We start from the raw sequence: 25,001 nt of genomic DNA on the forward strand, positions 1-25,001 counted from the left end.
AGTATGATTGGTTGTTAATAGTTAATAAAGGATTTTTCGTATTTAGTAATAAGATATGTTAATATTTCTGTGTTAATAGGACATCTATAGTATAATTCAACGTCGATACACTTTGATTAGATGCGATTTGTCACAAATGCGATTTTCATACAAACACTAGACAAACATTCCTTTACGTGAAGCGAGTTAGGGGTTAGACGTTAACAAGTGAAACGCGCAAATGGGTGAAATGCCGGAATAAGTTTGAACAGATGTGAATAAATATAAAAAGGCGGGTTAACGGTAAATGCGGTTAATTTATCGCCATAGATAAATAGATTTCACCCATAGTAGATTCACATTGATTCTTTGACGACCGAATAAAGTCTCTTACATTGACGTGTGTGTAACGGTAATAACGTTTTAATGAAATTGCCCATTTGCACAAAACTATAACATTTTTTTCTCAAACACTAAATGCTGTATACTCATTTAAATGCAAAGTTATAGAAATGCGTTTTCTTTTTGTACATTTTTAAAGCAAACAGGATCTGAAAACAGTGTTTTTCTGTATAACAATTACATGAGTCATATTTTATTGAAAATAAAAGTGAATTAAGAAGATACACAAATTACACTTCATCGTGGCAATGTTAAAGAAAAAAAAATTGCATATGATTGCCGCATTAAAACTTCACATAACATTTTATTTGAATCGAGTATTTGCAAGTAAAAATAAAATTTCCTTCATACAAATATTTACCGGTTTAAATTGCACAGCAGAAAAACCACAATTTTCCGATAAAATTCACTAAATAATTCGATTATAAATCGATGCACAAAATGGCGGCTTTCAGCGTCGAACAAAATGTATAAACTATCAACCGATCACTTCAATAGCGAAATTCTGACTAGTGTGTAGCGCATAAAATTCACACCGACTGCATGTTTCAGTCAGATATTGTGTGTGTTGTATTTTAAGAGAAAACTGACGCCAGTATAAAATGTTAAACTGTACACTTCAAATGAGTCTGACATAATAAAAATCTATACGAAACATTTCTAACGAAGGACCGTTGAAGACGAAATAAACAAACAGTATTTATGCATATATGTGTACGTAGAGATAGTTTATCTTTCTCTTTAAACATTTCAATGCCTGCTACTATTACATTAGTGTGCAGTCTTATGATTCCTTTGCTCGCTCTTATTCGTATTTTGTCGTGCATGTTTCGTTCCGCACACAGCTCTTCTGTTGCGGTTTACAATTCGGTCTTACTTATTGACGAAATTGATATTATTTCTCGCTCTTTCTATCATGCATCTTAATGCATGCTCTGTTCACAACGACAACTCTTATTGCTGCTTGTGAACATATTTCTCTCGCGCGCATTGCAATGCACGCCTTTTTCAGCAATGAACCTCATTGTTCTGTTGCTATCCAAATTCGTTCTGGAAAATTCCACAAATTTAAAAAATCTCTTTTAGCTCTCTCTCTCTCTCATGCATCTGAATGCATGCTCTGCTCACAACTACGAACTCTTTCGCTCGCTTGTGAACATATTGCTCGTTCACCATGAATTTCATCACTTTGATATTCACTGGTGTTAATTAAAACTATAACTAATTTCACGAAAAGATGATGACGTCATTCCCACGTTGGCTAGCTAACACTTTCGGTATTCTTTCTGTAACGAAAAAATAGAGTTATTTTTTTTCAATTCTTTGCTACAATTTAATCACAATTTTTTCACAAAATTGCTCATGATTATTCACTATTTTCACTTCAATAGCTCATTTTATTGTTGCTCATATGCTCTTCCGATTCGATTGGACCATAATGTTCCAGCTAAAGGTTAATTTTAAATAAAAAACTTAATTTTGTTTCTTTTATACATTTATTTTATTTTTATCATTATGGAGGAAAAGCCGCGCTGGCATAAAAACCTCCGCTCTGAGCTCATGTCTTAGCTGAAGTGAAGGCGATTGATTCGCACGGAACCAATCGCACTCATGTTCGCTCGCTCTGTGTGTATGATGTTTGCGCATGTATTTTGCTCAATACATCGAACGTCGGTTCGATACAAATGTAGAAAATTGAGGAGAATTCTAAATTGAGGAGAATTCTTTCAATTTGCTGGGGTTTTTGGTTCCGAGAGATTTTTTTTCCTCAAAAAGTGACTTCAAAAAAAAAAACGAAAATTTGTCTGATTTGCTAGAGAATTTTTTGTTTTTGGAAAATCATCCCAGTAGAATATAATGCACTTCGTGCCGCCATTTTGGTATCAAATTTCCAAAATGGCGGTGCGAAGTGCATTTGTCAAATATGATAGTTATTCATTGTCAAATCTAACATTTGACAGCTGTCAAATCTGACAGTTATTTTTGACAGCTGTTATTGTCATAGAGAGAGTAAATCAACATAACCAAATTTTTAGCGTGTATCTTTATTTATCTTTTTATTTGAGTACAAATAGACATCGAATACTACATTGATACTACATTGATCATGATTTCATGCGTTTCAATTACTTAGTGTTTTGTTGTTCCACTTTTCTGACTTCTTCTTCTTCATCCTCTTCCTCTGTTTCATCACTACTAACTGAAGAATCGGAATGATCAGGAATCGTAATTGGCATAGTTATTGGATTGCTACTGTTTGAATGATCGCTACTGCTTGATTGATTGGTCGCTGAAGAATAGGAATGATCATGAATTGGAATTGGAATGGGTATTGGGTCACTAACATTTTGTACAGTATTCAAGTCAATTCCATCTTCATTTTGATTTTCTTTCAAAGAAATTGCATTATCTTTCAACAACTCGGGATTTGTATTTTGTATTAGCTCTAGAACTGCAGCTAATGGATCTTTTGGTTTTCGTGCTCTTTTTGGCGACGGTTCGTTAGCGATTTTTCGGTTTCTTTTTTGAAGAGATTGATTAGAGTCTGACTGAATTGAAATCGAAGAAGTCGATGCAGTTTTCGTATATGCTGTATGTTCAACGCACATATTGAAATTTGACAAAATTTCAATGTCCAGTAGATCGCCATCGTTTTCAACGTTTTTTAGACAAGAAGTTAAATCCGTCGCAGCATTTTTTATAAGTTTGTTGAATCGATTTTCTACATCTTTACGCATGGAATTGAATTTCTTTACTGCAGCTATTATAAGCGGTTCCATTTTTAATGAAGAAATTGCAGAAGTTAATGCGATGTATGCAATTTGCCCATTCGCCTACATGTAAAGTTGGATGGTTTCGACAAAATGATTTTATTTTCTTTCCTTGAATATACTGCCAGACCGATAAAATATTATTTTCATTTACACTTGCAGGTGTAATACCAATTGTTGAATGAATCCGATTGTTATATAAAATCATAAGACTTTGAAGTACTTCTGAATACTTTTTGGAGTTGGAATATGTGAAATATTTATAAATTAACCCTTTTATAGTTCTTATAAATCGCTCACAAATAGCTGCTTTTGTTGTAGGATCTCGTGTTGTAAAAAATTGAATTTTCTTTTCAGAAAAATAGTTTTTTACATTCTTATTTACGAATTCACGTCCTTTAACCGATTGAATCTTTATTGGTTTCCTATTAGTTGTTGAGAATATCTCATCAAATCCTCTTACAATCTCATCAGATGTTTTTCGTTTAATGGGAATACACCATGCAAATTTACTGAAGCAGTCAATTACAGCTAATATGTATTTGTATCCCTTATTTTGTCTAGAATAGTTCTGCATATCGATTAAATCCATTTCCCACAAATCATCAATATTTGTAATATTTTAATGGTTTCGTTTAAATTTTATACGTCTATCCTTATGAAGAGTATACGTTGATTGTGATTTTAGCCAATCATAAACTTCTTGCCGTGTCGCACGAATACCTTTCATTTTTATGTAATTATAAAGTTTATCACATGATGAAAAGGCTACTGTAGATAATGGGTCATAATAAGTTTTAAATGAAACAGAGCTCAGTTCTTGATTTTTATTACACATGTTTATTATTCAATGATCAAACACACGCTGATTTTTTAATTTAACCTAACGAGAACAAGAAGTTGGTTCCCAATTCAAATCACGAAGCATTACCTTACATGGTCTAATTTGTGAAATATTATTTGAATTCGAAGTTTCTGCTGGTCTCTTGATTGCTTTTATTCTTGTTTGATATGGTTGTGATCTTCTACTTTTCTGCGGTTTCTTTATTCGCTTAACTTTACTTTGCTGCATTCTTGGCCTTGTCGATAATTCTGATATATTGTTGTTACCAATTCGGGCCTAGGGGATATCCATGCGAATTAGAATTAGCACATTAGCAAAAAAATAGGGAAATTTACATGAAGAAAATAGCAAAATTAGCAATAAATAGCAGAATTAGCACTGTACACGTATATACTTTAGTAAGCATTTATTCTTGAATATATTGAAATAATTAATTAAAATAAAATTCACAAAACAAACGAATTGAATAGTGTTGAACTAAAATGTATCAAAATATGTAGTTAAATACGCTTTTTCTCATTTTTAAATAAAAATATATTCAATGGCACGTAACCAAGCACGTTTCATCTGTATTAACTACAATTTACGAATTGCAATCGGAAATGTAGATTTGATGACAGATTTCTTACTGAAAACGTATACGCTAGTGCCTGCTTCAAATATACACGTTGAAAGTGTCAACTTGAAACATTTCCGTAAACACATTTCAGTTATTCGATCATGCTGTCAATCTGACGTATGCAATATTTTTGACGTACTAGAGAAATTAGCAAAAAATAGCAGTATTAGAACAAACTAGTAGAAATACTAGCAGAATTAGTGAAAAATAGAGAGAAATAGCGTTTATTATTATAAATTATTCGATCTGCAATTCACGGTTATCCCCTAGATTAGGGCTCTTTCAAAGAATTTTCTTACAACTGGTTGTGAAATACTGTCTAGCGAATCTCTCATTGGCTCGATACCACTCATATCATCCTACTGATTGAAGTTTTCATTTTGTGGAAGTGAAAAGTTGAATGATGAATTTAAAGAACTAGGACTGTCTAATGTATTTGATTTCCTCTCTGGTTGTGGAGAACTATATGGAGTTCTCTGTCCTACTATTTTTGCATGATTTAAGTATCTATACAATGCTTGATTATACATTCCCCATTTATCTCCATCAGATATGTTAGATAATTTTAATATACTATTCATAACATCATCTAATGTTGACAGAACACGGGGTTTTAAGTCATTTTCATCATCAGTTTGAAAGTTATTTGAACACTGTGGAATGGAAATGTCATCTACTTCAACTAATTTCATCTTTTTTGCATACTTCATGTTTCAACGTAAAAAAATTTCAGCTAGAATAGAGGGAACTGGTATAAGTAGTGCTGGTAGAAACCCACCACCGTTTTGTATGATGATTTGCCTCTTATTGGTCAATTTCTTTGGCGATTTAGTCATTTTTCGGAATATAGCCTTATGCTTTTTTAAGTTTTCAAAGCACTTCTGTTCCAAAGTTATGTTTCCTTTCAAAACATTTTCTATGCATCCAACAATGGCTTTTATTAGCTGTAAACTCCCACTTTCTAGTATCTTTCGCCTGAGTTTTGGCGAAGAAGTAGATAAAACCTTTAATAATGTCAATTGCTTAACCCAATAAGCCACTTGAGATTTATTTTATGCATAACCGTAGGCATAGAGATGCTTCAATGTTATTTAAATGGCAGAGTGATTGTAGGCCAACAATCTACCACTTCCATTTAAAATACATTGTGGTATTGTAGGCATATAGTATGCATATCGTATGATTATCGTAGGCTTACGATATGCATACTATATGCCTAAAATGCTGCAATGTAGGCCTACCATCACTCTGCCATTTAAATAACATTGATGCATCTCAGACATATCTATGCCTAATGTATGTTTAATGTATGCCTACGATATGCAATGCCATGGATTTTTCGATCAAATTCGCGTGTCAAGCAATTACGGCAATTAATTAATAATGATATAATAATAATTCCGTTTCTTATGTAATTGAAAAGTGTCATCGTAAATACCGTATTTAAAGTACATCGGGCAACTCTCGATACAGTGACATTCACACGACGCCGAACACAATTATTCACTAACACAGTGCGCTGCACATGCTATACCAAAGTCAAAATTCAAACTGAATTTATTCTTATTATCGAAATATACTTATTATAAAAAAAGTTTTAAATAAAAAAGTGTGTTCAAAAATAATAGAAATGTCGTTATTTTGTAGATCGTTTGTTTCTTTTTTGACGATGCTCATATGCCACCAGCATTGCCACCAATTGGGAGATCACAAATCACAATGGTTCTATTGTGTGATGTATGCACAAAAAAGAGAATTCGTTTGCATTTTCCAATTCGAAAGACAATTTTTTTTCGGTAGCCACATATAAGATTTTCGCATGAATACATTTAATCTAACATTTTGGTGTGGATTGTGATGAATTTTTCGGTCTTTATTTCATGTAAATTTCAAAATCAAATTGAATCTCCCATTGTACATTTGTTATCGATTTTGACCAAACCTCCGTCGATTATGCGTCATTGCAGTACAATGAAAAGTCGATGGGAATGGCAAGAAAATCAATTTGCCTGTCGACGCGTTTGTTACTTTCGATCATTTTCTTTTGAAACTTTTAAATTGAATTAAGTTCGTAAAGTGGCAGTGCTATTTCGCACTTTTCTCTTGCGCAATGGAAACTAAAAACGTCGATCAAAAATTTTGATTCAAAATACACACAGTGTATCAATGGAAAATGAACAATGCCGATATCGCCTGCGAAAGTAACATATAAATTATTGAATTTATGACATCACTTTTATATCGGTGGTATTAATCTTCAGTATTTTGGGATTTTTAACTAAGATTAATCCAAAAGGATTAAAAAGTAATCCAATGGGATTAAATTATATTATTAGAAAATGGAATTTTTACTTGGTATCGACCAGTGGTTTCATCACGTGTTGTTGTTTTATTGTAGAAAATTTCGCATTCTTGAGAGGATGAAGCAGGAGATGAATCATCAATTTCTTCAACTTCCCAAAATCTTGTAAGTTGTTCTTGGACCGTTTCTTCTTCAATGTTTGTCATAAAACATGAAATTTCGTCGTGAATTTGTTGAACCTTTCCACCCAAAATCCAACCAAGTCTGGTTTGTTTAGCTACTGGAGAGCCTTTCTTGCTCATTTTCAGTCCTGACAAAACTATCTCGTCCCAAATATCATTTCCGATAAGAACATCAATTCTGTCGAGAACATTAAAATGTGGATCGGCTTATTTCAAGTTTCTTAAGTGAGACCAATTTTCATTAAATTCAATGAATTTATTGGGTAAATCTTGTGATATTTTTTTCATAACGAGTGCATCAGTTTGGAACAAAATTGTGGCTTCTTTATTATCATGTGTTGAACTAAAAGTGAAATGAACATATTCATGAGTGGTTCCCACTGGAATATCGCCCACTGCTTTCAATGGTAACAACTGAACAGCGCGTTTTGTTACAATAGTCGTGCGACTTCCCTGGTCAATCATAGCACGAAGACAGAATATTTCACCATTACTGGCATGACAATTAATGATTGCAGTATCGATTAATACCGTTTTGTTGGTATAATATGTGAGAGCGACTGTTTTGGATTCGATACGTGACAATGCTTTTTGCCAGTTGTCATTATGTAGTAATGTGTGGTGCTTCTTTCCACATTTTGAGCATTTATATTTGCTTGGACATTTTTGCAAGTGTATGCTGAACTTAAACAGTTTAATAACGCGTTACTTTGTTTCACTTTATTATATCGATCACCTTGACTTAATTTTCTGAACACATCGCAATTTTACGTATAATGTGATTGTTTGCATGCCAGGCATTTAATTACACTCGCACTATTTACACTAAACAAACTTTTTTTTATTTTTTTATAGTTGTTGTCTTGGTCAGTTTAAATAGACTCCAATGTTTGAAATCTTTGGTCGATGAACTGCATTAATTCACTGAATTTTTGCACTTTTCTTGGTTCACTAAGCGATTGCTCATACAATTTTTCTGTTTCGTTGTCCAATTTTTGTGGATTGATAAAATTCAGCAAAAAATCGCATTGCTTTGTGCTTACGCTCATATTTTCAATAGCATGTAAACATTCCAAAGTCGCTGAGCCAAAAGTCGTTGTACATGCGTGTCTATTATGCGACGCTCGTCATTGAAACGGGTCTTCAACGAGTTCCAACCTGTATTAGGGTGGTCCCGAATATACACAAATTCGAATTTTGATCGCAGCACACTCTATATATGTTAGACTTGGTCCCACAAACAATTGTGGAAAGTTTCAGCACTCTACTGTACCGGCAACACGTGCCTCAAACGCCTTGAAGATTTTCTGTCGACACGTATCGTCACACATTTCGAACAAATTTTTTTCGACAAAACTATATGATAAAAATGTGTATTGGGGGGTTTTTTGACACGAGAAAACCTAATCTGGCATTAGTTTTGCGATACAAATAAGCTTTAATAATCTTTTCATACAAAAATCTGATAAAATCACTAAAAATGTGGATTTTGTATGGGAGCTATACCTGTATGCAGTGTTTCGAGTAGATTAAAAATCTTGAGATTTTTTAGATAGATTTCTAGATAGATCGAATCTAAATCTGATCTTAGATCAATAGAAAAAAGGTATAATAAATCTAATCTATCGGGATCTGGATACAAAAATCTGTATCTAACGAGAGATATCTAAGATTTACAAGCTTAACACTCAAAAGCATTCTTTTCTGATTCGGGCCGAATATGACGTTAGTTTTAAGATGAAATCAATTTTTCACAGACTTTTTCATACAAAAATTCACAAAAAAAATATTTTTGTATAGGAGTCATGCCTTGTGGTAGCGTAATGACATGAAACTTTACACAGGTTGTTTTTTCCACAAGAAAATTACATTCTGAGAGTTTAAAGAAATTTCAATGCATATTAGGGATTTCTTCCCATACAAAATTTTCGGTTAGCCATTGAGCTATATTTTTGATTGAAATTTCTTTAAACTTTGTGAGATTATTTATATTGATAAGAAAATAATATTCACAAGTTTTCACGGCGATTTGAGTTGCTGCAACCAAACATAGACCATAATTTCAGTGTATTCCCAAATTTTTGGTTCCGTGGGACGTTACACGCTATATTAATATAGTCTAATAAAGTCAAATAAATCAACTTAAAATGACTTCGATCTCAGTCGGTTTAATGTGAAAACGTCCCAAAAAAAGCCAGTCAGTAATTTTCCACAAGGGCTGTTTACCTGTTTACCCAAGTCCCATTTGGACTTAAATTTAAAAGTATATTTCAGATCAGATATGAGATTAATCTAGATTTATCTCGATCTGAGATAAATATAAAAGCTTAGATACACAGAGATCAAAAATCTAAGATTTTGATCTCAAATCTGATCTAGATAAAAAAAATGATCTAAAAAAAACACTGCCTGTATGATATCGTAATGAGCTGAAGCTTTGCACAAGCTATTTTTTTCACAAAAAAATAACATTCTGAAAGATTCACGGAATTTCAATGCAAATTTGGGGTACCTCCCATACAAAAATTTCATTTTTGAGCCAAAAATCAAAATTTTTGTATGGGGAGTACTCCAATTTTTAATTGAAATTTCTTCAAAGTTACTGAGATCATGTATTTTGGTAAGAAAATGAGATTCACCCCATATGAAACCTTAACGCTATGCGCGTCAAATCGACGTTATTCGACGCTATTCTATGTGTATATATGATGAGGTTCGATGTCGTAGTCCATTTAGGATTGATTGGATTGAACTTGATTTTGAGTTTTGGTTTTTGCAACCTTTTTGTGATTTTGGCTAATGGTTTTATATGCTTCGAAAGGCATTGAAAACAAACGTTGATATTTTAATTGCACTATGCACCTTTTTTTTTAAATTGAAATGTTCGAATAAGTGCGCTATTTATCTTGCAGAAGAAGCTTTGTTTGAAAATTTAATATTTTCGGTAAAAAACTGTTATTTTTTTCGGTTAAATTTGCACGTATCTGTTGAAAAATGTAGTATTTTACTAAAATTACTTAATAACTTTTTTTGAACTATCACTTGCACTGAGCTGATGAGAAAAAATACTTTTGATAAATAATTTCAAACTGCAATCACTGTATTTCACTTGCTCGGTTCATGTAGTTTTACCTATGGGTAGACGTCTCTTTGGTTTAAACTTTGTAAGTTAACTAATTTATTCATGACAAAAATTCGGGTTTAAATACAATTTAATGCGGAAATATTTATGCCAAAAAAATGATAACTTAAACAAAAAGCTGTTTACTAAAAAATGCTTCATTTGCGGAAATGCACATTGCGGTATTAAACTACGTTAAAACTGTGTCAAACTATGTTGTATAAACACATATGCTATCAGTTATAAAATGACGAAACTTGTGGTAAAATGTTTTCACTTTGGGTCGAATATATTAATGTTTGCACTTTGTTTATTTAAACTTCGAATTCGGTTTTAAATTCATTTTTTGAGTGTGCCGTAAAATCGCAATCTTTTAGCAACATTTGTGGACCATTCCACCATAGGTCATTGTTTATTAACTCTCTACTTAATATGCCGCGCGATGCACAATCAGCTGGGTTTTGTGCTCCGAATATGACACCATTTCTCGTTTTTCAATGATTTCTCCATTAATTTTTAATCCAAGCAAATGCTATTTGTGAGTCGCGCCACAAAAATATGTCCACTCACTTGTTTCAAATTTAATGATCTAACCACTTTTATTGTTAACTTCGCAAGTAATAATGCATAGTTCTCAACGTGGAATCGTTTGTCTTTTTTTTATTCACTTTTTTTTATTTACGAATTTTTTGAAGTGATTGATTTGATGTCCAAGTGTGTTTAAAAAATTGGATCACTTTGTCTTTACTGATCGCAGCGTTCTTGAAAGGGGAGCGGATTGAATAAGACAAGACTGTTTGCTTCGGGAGTTATAAGTTATTTATTAAAGTTCATTTATAAAATAGGTAGACTGTCGATGATGCATTCCAATTCGTCATATTCAACTGATGGACAGCGACCTGATATGCTTAAAATTTTAAGTTTAATGCAATACAATCACCTCCTCCTTCACTACTTCACGCTTTTCTACTGGAATGCTTTTCATGAATTGCTCTGAATTGCTATCGAATTTTCTGAAATTAAACTTCGCCCCATTGAATGCGTTGATGAGTTGATTGCGTAAGTTGATTGCTTCAAGTAGTATAGAAATGTACGTTTGGAGCGGCATACCTACCTTGTAAAACATATATTCAGTATTCACTGATTGATGTGCTTGTTAAATGGAGGTATGCCTGCCTGCTTTAACGTAGTATGTTCGCTCACTCACTAACTCACACATTCAATGTCAACGAAAAAGATAAAACAACAAAACGAATAAAATAATTTGCCTTATTTACCGATGAGTAAATTAATATGTATATATTTATGCATGAGATTGAGAGTAGAGTAGGTTCCACTGACTTTGTATTGGATAAAGTAAAGAACAACATTTTTTGTGAAGACACTTATTCATTTTTACTTGTCATTAAAGTGTAATTCAAAAAAGGTACAAGTGAAACATACTCTACTTTACCGCTATATGAGTCGAGAAAAAAACATACTCTACTCTCAATCTCACCGATAGATATGTAAGAACGAATGCAAACACATACATTATGTGTGCATGTAAACATAAACTAAAACATAAATTTTGACACAACATAGAGAGAAATAATACATTTAGATGAACCACTACATTTTTGAGAAGCGTCAAAACACAAACACAATTGTGTTCTTCCCAACGAATATTTTTTCGTATTTTGTAGTATATGTGTATGATACGCGAGTGTATACAGCCTTCTCTACATGAGCGTGTCATACACACTGACTACTGAATACGAAAAAAAAAATCAATTTCTACAGAAGTGTTTACCAAAAAAATCGTTAGCACACTTTAAAATGTTGTCAATGACCAAATGTCAAATGAAGCGCAAAAGAGATAGAATCTTCTTTAAAAGTGTCAATTTTTCGGGTGGTAATTTGTAATATTTATATATATTCGCGCAATAAGTAAGCCAACAATATCTGAAATGTCAATATGCATCTGTCAAATGGCATGTTGTTCAATGGATAATTAGCAAACCAAGTATTGACAGATATTGTCATTTTCCATCATCGCGATAGAAATTCTTTAGTTGTAATCGACATTACAATTTGATTGGTTGTGAAAAAAAATTCTGTGACAATAAGGTGAGATAAAATCATCAAAATTCAATTAAATTAATTCATTCAGAATTACTTGTATTCAAGTATTTTATTTTCACTTTGTGTCCGTTTGTTATTATTTTTCAAAATTGAATGGGTCAAAATAAAAGTCCGACTTGTACGCAGAGTCTATAAAAGTGGAACATGGAGTTTTTTTACATAGTTTATTTGTTGTAATACAACAAAAATTCTATGTAAAAAAAACACTGTGTCCACTACGACTGCGTACAAGTCGTATTTTTATTCTGACCCATTCATATATGTATACTGCGTGGTAATTTGGTATGCGCACTTGGATTTACTTCGTCATTTTTTTTTTTAGCTGTTGCGCTCATGCATTTTACATTTCGTTCATTGAAAAACGTCGCTCTTCACTGTTGTTGAGAATCCAAACTGTGCGTGTGGCTTGCAAAGATCGTAATTTCTTATCCAATTGTATGCATTGTGATTGTGTCTCTCTTTCTAAATATAACACTTCGTTTAAAATTTGTGTGCAATTTTGAATAGTGTCTAATATGTTTTGAATGGCTTTGCCACTTTGCACTTATAATTTTTTTTGTAATAAGAAAGAGTTCTGCACTTCAAAATTCAAATATTTTCACTATTCATTTATTGTAACTTCACATTTATGTCTATTGTCTTTGCTTTATTCGCGAATGGTTTTAAATTACGCGGGCTGTGTTTACGTTTTGATTTGCATTACGTACTGCTGGGAGTGGTAATATATTTTGTTGTTGATTTGTATAGCGGTCTTTGTAGAATATTTTTTCTTGCGATTGTGATTAGAAATAGTGTGATAAGTCCGATGGAAATCAAAAGTACTGTGTTATTTTCTGTGGTGCCGAAAGGGTGAATTTTCTCTTGTTTAGCGGTTGTTTCATATGTATAATTATTTGTGGTTTGCACTACACGTTCAATTTCATACCCGGATGCACTTTCCTGCCTGGATAAACCTGCCTGCGCTAATTTGGACGCGTATTTCGTTATCACTTGTGCAGACATTTCAGAAATTCGCTAATTTATTGAGCATTTGAGTCTTAACAGAGATTCTATATCTCTCACGGCTGTAATAATAATACAACCGTTATGTTTCGTGTTCAATCATAAAGTGTTTATTTATAAGCATAATTCATATAAATGTGTCTGTTATCATGTACAATGCACATACATTAGGGTGGAACATTTTTTGAATTTCGAGGCATATCTTGATGGCCACTTGAGAAAACATGTCTTATAGTCCCCAGATTCAAGATATGAAGGAATTTTCAACTTGCGGTTCCATATAAGACAGCGACTTCAAAGGAAAGGAGGTACATTTTACTGGAAAATCATGAAAAATTGCAGTGACCCAATCACCATGAAAACTTGTGAATCTTATTTTCTGACCAAAATAAGTAATATCACCAAGTTTCATGAAATTTCAACCAAAAATAAAGGTGCCTCCCATACAAAACTTTTATTTTTTTTCTTAAAAATAAAAAATCGAAAATTATCGAATAACATTGCTGTGGCCTTTTGTCGCGTGAACTTTACGTTTTACTAAGACTGGTTTACTTTATAGATGTGCCAAATCCGATATGTTGATACATTTTGTATTATGATAATATTTTATTAGGATGCTATTAACTATTAACAACCAATCATACTACGCATAATAACATGAGTAGTAGTATTAAGATCGATGTTAATAGCGAGTAGTAGTATGTTTATTATCTATTAAGATGCCGAAGTTAATACGCGCCATTTGCAATTTTGCACAGCAAAATACAAGTGTGCTCACAGAAAAAGTGGGGGCGGTTTTTCCGCAAATTATTGTAGCAACAGCAGAGCTGCAATAAAAATGTGTTCCTTGTAGCTTATTTTGACAGCTACGTACAAGTGTGTGTGTTTTGACATTTTACATTATTTGTAGCATCTGTATAAACCAGTAATGTGCGAGCTACATTTTACAGGGGGGGGGTGATTTTTCAAAAACTAAAAATTCTCTCATCTGAACAACAAATTTCGTTTTTTTTTTTTTTTTTTTTTGCTCTTCACTTTTTTGGCGAAAATCCCTAGCAAATCGCAAGAATTTTCTCCGCGAAAAACCTTAGCAAATCGGAAAAAAATCTCTCGGAACCAAAAACCCTAGCAAATTTAAAGAATTCTCCTCAATTTTCTACATTGATGAGCTAAAAAAAAAAAAAAAGAGGTCTTCACTTTTTTCATGAAAAACCCTAGCAAATTCGAATAATTTTCGCGAAAAATTTTTTCTCATCCAAATCACAGGGGGGGGGGTTGGATTTTGGCAGGATTTTTTAACTTGTAAATATACGAAAAAAATTTGATATTCATTACTTTTTTTAAATTAATAGTAATGTTGCTTTGACATTTTTAAATCTTAATTTCAGAGATGAATGTATATAATCTTAAGATTTAAAGAATGTGATTCCAGAATCCGAGTTTAGTTTTCAGACATCAACGTCAGTGATGTTCCCAAACATCAAATGTAGATGGTGTGATAAAATCGCTATCGCACACTTGTCTACGTAAAATGTAACGTTTTAACCCATTTGAGTTGAAATGGGTGAAAATCTCATCATCCTTCTGAAGGGGAGATGGTTTCGCTTTTCGACCCACATTTAAGGTACAAGGGAAGGAATAAGTGATCACTACGACCTCGAGGTCATAACCCGAGTGAAAAAAAAGTGACTAAGTTACTATTGACTGTAAGTGACTATAGTTAGCTATATTCATGAATTTTAAAATTTTGTATGGAAAACAATCGACTATAGTTACTCAGTCAGTCAGGCGATTATTTTGGGACGTTTCGACTATCGGGTGACTATGATTATTGTCAACTATAGTTAGCTGTTGCAGTTAACCATAGCTTACTTTAATTGATTGAAGTTAACTAAATTTAACTAAGGTTGCTTGTTTTTACAGTCAATAGTCAGTCAGTTTGTCCCAAAATAGTCAGTCACTTTTTTTGTACACGGGAATGTATGAGTCATGAGGGTAATTTTTCACGAGGAACCCGAATATGGTCCTAATTTCGGGATCTAGGAGGTAGTAGACCCTATTCTGGACCTTTACCTACGATTTCAGCTAATTTCCTGAATTTCACCCTGTCCTGCCCCACAGGCGTGGAGGGTGACCTCACCCAAGGTGTCAGTCGACCTCTTTTTGTCTACACAACATTTTCAAAGCAAAAAAGTCAGCATCAATTCGAGCTCAATCTCAAAAAATCGCACAAAAAGTGAAAAGGCCGAGTTGGCGCCTCAATTTTTGACCATGGCCGGCCCAAAAGTGTATCGAATGCTCCAAAAACTATCCTATCTTGTAGAGACGGACTTGAGGAACGCAATAGAGGTAGGCAATCTAGAGGTAGTCGGGCTACCTTTCATACAAAAATTTTCAAAATATGAAAAATGTCAATAAAATATGGGTATAACTTCATACTTTTGGCGCCAGGCTGGCGCAAATTAAAATTCAAATGATCCAAAAATTATCCTATCTTATAGAGGAATGTCCGGAGAGTACGATAGGACCGAAAAGTCACATGTAACTGAGATCATTTTTGAAAAAATCTCGAAATAGCGCACAAAAATTGAAAAAATCAGTTTGGCGCCTCCAGTTTTGACTATGGCCGGCACATATCAAATCCAAATGATGTGAAAATGATCCTATCTTGTAGAGAAAGATTCAGGGAACACGATAGAATTGAAAAAATCAATATCAATTTGAGCTCTATCTCGAAAAATCGCCTCAAATGTAAAATGGCCGATTTGGCGCCTAAACTGAACACGGCCCGCATTCGATTGACAAATACTGCGTCCTCCATCCGCGTCAAAGCTCCGCCACATTTTCGTCAAAACCAACCGCCATGGCCACGCGTGCTGCGATGGTACTCAATGTTATGATTGGCGATATAGCCGTATTGAGCCGATAACTGTGCGGATACGTACATGTGCCCTCCATCAGGGACGGTGCGAACAAACTTGACTTGATATAGTTCGCAAATTACTTGCGATTGTTCCGGGCAGTGTGCGCACATGAACTCTACCATGTTCCGGCCTTCGATTCTGGACAGTCCCGGGAATGCTGGATCTCGACTACCGTTTGGGCGGAATATCTTCCGAAATATAATAAATTTCTGCCATTGTAAATCACGTCTGCTCTGTTCGACGTTTGAAAATGAAATGATGTTTCTTCGGTAAAATAATTTTGGATTTTGCGGAGCGATTTGCAATGCGTTTTCACACTTTGAATTTTAAACTCTGAATGAGCTCTCGGTTTGACATTTGGATCAGTAATGTGCGAAGTATTTGGATCAGTAATGTAGAGGGTAGGGGGGGTTTACCCTCCTGTGATTTGGATGAGAAATTTTTTTTCGCGAAATTTTTTTGAATTTGCTAGGGTTTTTGATTCTAAAAGTGAAGACCTTTTTTTTTAGCTCATCAATGTAGTGGTTTTTGGTTCCGAGTAAATTTTTCCCGATTTGCTAGGGTCTTTCGCGGAGAAAATTCTTTCGATTTGCTAGGGATTTTCGCCTCAAAAAGTGACTTCCAAAAAAAAACGAAAATTCTGATTTGCTAGAGAAATTTTTGGTTTCGAAAAACCACACCCCCCCCCCCCCTGAAAAATGTTCCTCGCACATTACTGATTTGGATGCTGTAGATTTTGTCTGATGCATTCCCTGTCAACTTCACGATGTTGATAAACAAAATCAGATTACCTCACATTGTGTTTATATTGTTGACATTGTAAATAGTAGATAATTACTATTATAGAGATACTTACTCTTATGTAGATATAATCTAAGGAAAGTAAGAGTTAAATGAAAAACAGCCACTGTGGATAAGTACTGTGACAAGACTGCCGCTTTAATATATGTTAAATGCGGTAGTGCGCATGCCGCATTGGCTTCACCATACGACTTGCGCTTCACCTCCTTTCTAAGAGATGATTAGGGATACAATTTTGACAATGTTTTGTTTTTAAAATTTTAATTGATTCTTATCTCTACTTTTTCTCCCCTTTTTATGACGAAATTGTTATTTTCTTAATCATCTTAAAGTCTTATCCCTTTTTGTATTTTTCGATTTTTATTTTATTTTCATGTGTCATTTTTTTTTAATTTTATTATTTTTTTTAAATATAAGGTTTGAATTCTATGGAATGCTTGGATTATTCATTCATGGAATTATTGCGGTTAATATTTTCGAAGTCTGTCTTTATTTATTTTATAAGATTTGCCATTTTCCAATCTTATTATGACGTTTGGTCCTTCTATGTCTAGTACTTCGAAGGGACCGTCATGTACATATTGGAACTTGTTGTATGTCTGCTTAACTAACTTAACCAAGTCACCAATTTTGATCTGTAAATCTTTCACATTTTTGTCGTATTGGCGCTTGTTTCTAATTTTCATTTTATTTATTAACTCGATTGCCGTCTTGTGGGCAATTTGGAGTTTGAATTTTGATTCCTTAACATAATTCTCTATGTTATATAATGGGTCTATTTTATTTGTTAATATATCCTTTAGCATTTTTGGTCTACGAATCTAAACCAATTCAAATGGGCTGAACCTTTCGCCGTTACTTGAATGTTTCTGTTTGTTATACGAAAACGCGAAATAATCTAGGTAAGAATCCCATTCAGTCAGATTGCCATTGAGGTAACACCTTATATACTCGTTGAATACACGGTAGTTCCTTTCAACTGCACCAAGCGTTTGATGGTGGTAAGCAGTTGATATGCTATGGTTTATATTTAACATTTCGCATAGTTCCCCAATTAATTCATTTTTTTTATTGGGTGCCCATGTCCGTGCGGATTTCTCCCATGGGGCCGTATATCAATATTAACCTTTCGAATATTGCCCTGGCTACCTCTCTTGCTGTCTTATTTTCTACGGGCATATATTTGGTTTTGCTAGTTTACATTGTTTGCAGTTTTTTACGTATTGTGCGACGTGTTTTGTCATATTTCTCCAATAATATCTTTCTTTTATTTTCGCGTATAATTTCTTCTGTCCAAAATGTCCGCCATGATTTTTTGTCTTTCTTGTCTGTCCCGTATAGTTTCTACGGTTGGTACCAATTCGATTTATAAATTATTTAATGTTTAAACGCATGCGGTTTTGAAATCACTTATTTCGCATAAGGAGAATATTCGATCATATAAAGGCCATTGTAACATAATATTTTTCGCACTCGTTTCTTTTTCAATTTTCGAAAGAATCGTCGCTAGAGATAATTTTCCGTTTCCGAGGCTTAGTTTTAATAAAGATTTGTTATTTCTTAAAACTGAGAATGCAATATACGTTATCATTTTGTTTTTCACAGTTAGGTTTGTTGTACGTATTCTTGGTATCTTTGAAGTCTTTGCTGCAGACAAGGACTCACATACTTTGACACTAGATTCTGTTCTCTTGTCTTTTAGTTCCTGGTTTGTGGTTTTTTTTCTTCACTCGTCATTGATCTTGTTATTGCTAGAATTCTGTTTGTATGTCGTTCTTTATTCGATGATTTTAATCTGATTTTTCTGATGGTCTCTGAAGATTCAATTCTTAGAACTGGATTTTCAATAAATACATCTTTCAAATCCGCTATTTCAATTCGTGACAACGCGTCTGCTACCACGTTTTGTTTACCAGAAATGTGTGTTATAGTTAAATCATATTCTTCAAGGTCAAGGCGTATTCTTGCCAATTTCGACGTTGGTTTTTTTAACGAATACAAGTATATCAGCGGTTTGTGATCTGAAAATACTTCGGATTTATTTCCATATAAATATGGCCTGAGATTGGTTATAGTGTGTCGCTAACAACTCTTTTCCAGTAATCACTTTATTGACTTCACCTTTCTTAAACGTACGTAATATAAATGTAATTGGTTTATCGAATCCATCTTGGATTTGTGACAGTACGGCACCACACGCTGGTAGGCTCGCGTCTACTATCACTCTGAAAGGTTTCGAGAAGTCTGGATATGCCAATATTTTTGGTGACAAGAGGAGTTTTTTAACCAGATCGAATGCATTTTGGCATTCCAATCAAAAGTTTCTTTCTTTCTCGTGAGTTTCGTTAGACATTTTGTTATTCCAGAAAAGTTTTCGATGAAACGTCTATAATAGTTTGCGACCGCTACGAATCTCTCAACTTCGTCTTTATTTTTCGGTATTGGGTATTTTTCAACCACTATTAATTTGTATGAATCAGGCAGAAGACCCTCACTCGCACACCTGTGACCAAGGTAGCCAATTTCTGGACGAAAAAATTCACACTTCTCTGGGTTAAGTTTCAAGTTTGATTGCGTAGTGTCTCAAAAATGTGTCTTAAATTATTTATATGCTGGTTCTCCGTGATTCCGATGGCTATCAAATCATCCATGTAGATGAAGCATTTCTCTGGAGTCAATCCTGCAAATGTTAGCGTCATTATTCTCATGAATGACGCGGGCGCTAGAGAGAGCCCGAAAGGTAATACCTTCCATTCAAAATGGCCTCTGTCTGTGCTAAATGCTGTGAATTTGCGAGATTCTTTATCAATTGGTATTTGGTGTTATCCTGATGCTAAATCTATTACAAAAATATATTTTGCTCTACCCAGGCCGTCTAAAATTTCGTCAATGCGAGGCAAAGGAAATCTGCCTGGCACCAACTTTCTGTTTAGACCCTTGTAGTCAACACACATCCGCCACTTGCGTGCAGGGACCGGGTCGCATATAGAATTATACAAGATATTTATACTTTGTATAAACGCAGACGCAACATATCCGTCGCTGTTCGCTTTGTCCTGCGCTCAATAAATACAATGTATGTGCGTGCGTCTCTCAATGGTCACATGCACACACGAACATGTATTCGCATGCTTCATACATAACGAACAGCGATGGATATGTTGCGTGTGCGTTAATCCTTTTTATATTTGAACTGCCTGCGTTTTTTATGCTTCTATAAAATTATACGCGACCCAGTCCCTGAAAATCCCTAGCAAATCGAAAAAAATTTCGTACATGCCAAAACTGAAAAGCAAAAAAAGGTTCTCACTTTGTTGGCCAAAATCCCCTGCAAATTGAAAGAATTCTTTGAACACTTTTAAGGGGTAACACTTCATCAGGGGGACCCCTGCTGAAAAAGATCAATTCAAATTGATTGATGAATTGTTTCATAGTTTTGATTTCTTCCATTGAAAACTATTTTGGCCGTTCGATCTTTTGTGCAATAAAATTTGTCGGCTTACGTTCATCGGTAACTGTTATATGCAAATCACCGAATTTATCCACTTTGAATGCAATACTAATTCTCTCATTACCACGTGGTGCCGCATGTATTCCACGCATAACAACTGAACCAACCACATCGCGCTGCTGACCTTCAGAAATTTCGATTCTTCCTATAGTTTGATTATCATGCCGTGTTTTTGCGGTATACTTCTTCGATATCGGATATTTGGAATTTCGTAGAATAAATGGAATGAATTTTATTATTCCATTTTGATCGCGTGAAATGGCACCAGCCATTGCGCACTTTCAACAAACGTGAATTATCCTTTCTGATTAATGTAGCCACTTGTACACATGCTCCACAAGCCACCGATTCCATTGCATTGATTTTTTGATCTATTATCGACGGTATATCGTTGTTCCAATCGATGAGTCCTTCATGTTTTGTTTTCAAATGTTTGACCAATTCATCTTGAATGATTGGTATTTTCGTACAACCACCAATCAAGATAATTTGATGGATTTTTTCTTTAATAACCATATCAATACATTACAAAGTTTTTTGAATATATGGTACGATAATTTCTTCGAAATCTGAACGCTGAACTGTGATGATTGTATGCATGGTTTGTTTGTCAACATCAGGTATACCAGTTATTTCAATACTGGCTTCATCATCGACCGATAAGCCAATCATGGCTCTTTCGCAATTTTCGCGAAACGTCTTCAAAATTGTTTTTCGTCATTTTGCCATGACAATCAATGTTCGACTTACTTTTCATTTTATCCAAACAGTGGTTCATTAATTTGTTGACGAAAATTTCACCGCCCAATCTTGAATTGCCGTTGGCTTCGCCATACGACTTGCGCCACAACATTTTCAATATTTTTGAATTCAATATTGCCCGACCTGGACCGAGCAAGGACGGTCAATATGAATATACTGCCCTAAAAAAATGTCAAGTGGTTTTTTTCGGTGGTATTTCACCGGGGGGACATCTACGACAATTTTTTTTGGAAATGACTTAAAAAAATGTGCCCACATTTTTTTTATGAATATGGCATGTGGGGGTGAGGGGTAGTTTTTTCAAAATTTTGATTGGGCAAAAAAGAATGTTGTGCCACTCAATAGCGGTGAAATTGGAATTAGTGCTCTCTTCTCAACCTCAAAAACGAAATTTCTTTTTAGGGGTTGAAATCCAAAAATAACAAATAAAAGAAATTACTATAACTAACAGGATTTTTTACAAAACTATTGAAAAAATGGTCTTAATTGCGGGAACACATTGGGCACAAATTTTTGACATCATTTGTAAAATCATTTTTCATCGATTTGGGGTAGTTGATTTTTTAACCCCAAATAAAATAAATTGAAGTAGCTTTTAGAGGGTGAAATGAAAATACTGACCAAAGGTATCAATCGAGAGCACAAATTGGGCACAAACTTTTGGCATCAAAAAGGGATGAATTTTTCAACCCCCAAATTTTTGGCATCATTAGATTTTTCTTTTTCGCCCCCAATCAAAATTTTGAAAAGAAAAATACCCCCAAAAAACCACTTGCCATATTCATATCAACCCTTGGGGCACAAATTTTCTTTTGACGGCACTAAATGGCACAAATTGTGCACATTTTTTCAAAATCATTTCCAAAAAATTCTGTCGTAGATGTCTCCCCGGTGAAATACCATCGTTTTTTTTCACGAGAAAAATGATCTTTGTTCACTATGCCAGTAGCTTACATGTGTCAAACATTTCGTTTTCAAAAAAATGGGGTGTTTCGCAATTCCCCACACGACCCTATTGTATTAAGTCAAAAAAATAAAACCGTCCCAAAACGTTTTTATTCATATTTGGTTACATTTTGGTGTAGCAAAGGCCCCAGAGGCGATCTTCAAAATCTGGCTTTGCAGGGTGATTTTGGACTGTGACATGATTCGAAACTACTGTCGAAATTTGAAATGAAGAACAATGAATGCTTTTATTTAAGACATCAAAATTTGCTTTTATATATTTTTAATACGTGACTATTCTAATAAAATATATAAAACAATTCTTTAAGTACAAAGTCTAAAGTCCAATCTAATAGTCAAAGTCTAAAGTGCAATACGTTTGAAAATCAACACATATCCAAAATATACGTGACGAATTAAATAAACATTGTGCTCATAAAATAAATCTAATCTAACAAACTTTCTAAATGTAACTCCTAAAAGTAGACAAACGCAAAAGCATTATTCATTTATGAACAGACGATAACAAAGCATTGTTCATTCATGGACATTCTGCGCGTCTAATACCAAAAGAAAGAAAAAATAAAAATAATTAACCAAAATGTATGATATTAAATTATTTTAAATAAAATTTACGTTTCTAACTACTCAAAATCTAAATTTAAAAAAAAATAATAAAAAAATAATGACGCATGTGATTAAATAACGGTTGACTTAACATATCATTCAATTCTTCCTCGCTGAAATTGCGCGATAATATGCTGGCAAAATCATCTGGCTCATCCTCTTCGTCGCTGATCTCAATAGTGTTGATGTCATTGCAAATGACTTCTATTTCCTCGTCGCTGTTGTCACTTACACTAATGATATCATCGTCGTTCCCATCTCGGCTGGTAACATCTCCGTCTTCACTCATGCTGATGATGTCATCATGAATATTTGGGTTTCCTGTTGTGATCGACCACAATTGCGTTTGAGACAACATCAATGACAAAGGACCGAGTACTATCTGTCAAAATATTTCCCCCTTTGCCAAGCGAAATTAATCCGATATACGGCGCTGATGTAAATTTCACTCTGTCATTTCACAATAATACATTTTTTTTCTTGACAATATATAAGCTCTTCATTTCAAATGCATACACATGCATAATTATTGAATCGTTGAAAAAAAAAGATGTCATAAAATATTTTTCTAACATTTTTCATTAAACATTTTATAATTTTTTTTTTTATAAAAAAATTAATTTGTTTATAAATTACAATAATTTCAAAAAAAAAATGTTTCATCGATTAAATAAGAATCCAATGTAAATAGTAATAACAATGCGACACCTACCGTAAAAAATGCAAAAAGAAACTTAGTTGGTCTCCATTGTAGCATTTTGGTCCGCCATGACAGCATCTTCGTTTTACTTGACCAATCACAGAGAAGCAAAACGAAGATGCTATCATGGCGGACCAAAATGCTACAATCCCAAAAAGTTTCCTCTTGCATTTTTACGGTAGGTGTCGCATTGGTATTACTTTTTACATTGGATTCTTTTTCAATCTATGAAAAAAATGAAATTATTGTTATTTTTAAACAAATAAATTTAAAATATAAAGAATTTTTATGAAAAACGTAAGAAGAATATTTTATGATATGTTTCTTTTTTTACTCGACCGTTCAAAAATTATGCATGTTGAATGAAGAGCTTATATATTGTCAAGCCAAAAAATGTATTATTGTGGAATGACATAGAGTGACATTTACATCAGCGCTGTATATCGGATCAATTTCGCTTAGCAGAGGGGGAAACGTCGCACTCGGTCCTTTGAATTTGATTTCGCGCATACTAGCAGACATCTTCAAAATAGCTTTTGAAACAAAACAGCAATAACGAATAACTTTTCTAATAAAAGAACAGCTAGATATGCTCTTGCCAATTAACAAGGCGAAACTGATTACTATGCAAAATTCGACAACTGTCTAAGACATAGAAAGGGTAGAGTTTCAGCTAAATAAAACAAGTTGGTTTGTTCAGTTCAGTCATAAAACTGAATTGGATTTTTTAATTTTCGTTCAATTTCTTAATTCATTACAACGTCGATTCAAATAGGCTTACCATATATGGTAAGCCAATTCGCTTATTTACTTATGATATATAAATTTGCTCTTTTTGTTTACGTATCAAATTAAACTTTTTATGTTTATGAATCAAATTGGACTTTCATACAATATTATTTGAATGTGCAAAGTGTTAATTTAATATTTTTTTTTTTTTTTTAATTGTTCTTATTGAACAACAACTTATATATCCTAATATTGTTTCAGAGCCCGGCAAATTAAGAATCTACAATTAAAATTACACGTTACGATTATAAAACGCATCGAGTAATAAACACGTTGCAAAATACGTTTTATAATTGAATCGTTGCGGCGAAAGAGTAGCTCTTATTTTTCTCGTAATAATACTGCAACATAAAGTTTTTTAAGAACAGTTTATTTGTTGTATTACAACAAATAAACCGTGTAAAAAAACTTCATGTTGCAGTATTATTTGGAGAAAAATAAGAGCTACTGTTTCGCCGCAACGATTCAATTGTAATTTATAACGAAAAAAACGAGATTACAGTGCCAGATTGCATACCTCACAGTTCGTATTATTTTTCTCATGAGAGAGCTCTCTTAAATTTGTATTCAATGTGGTGATCGCCGCATGCGTAAGT

This window comes from Contarinia nasturtii, unplaced genomic scaffold (assembly GCF_009176525.2).
Source record: "Contarinia nasturtii isolate CC-2019 unplaced genomic scaffold, AAFC_CNas_1.1 Cnas_scaffold_863, whole genome shotgun sequence".
Classification (NCBI taxonomy): Eukaryota; Metazoa; Arthropoda; class Insecta; order Diptera; family Cecidomyiidae; genus Contarinia; species Contarinia nasturtii.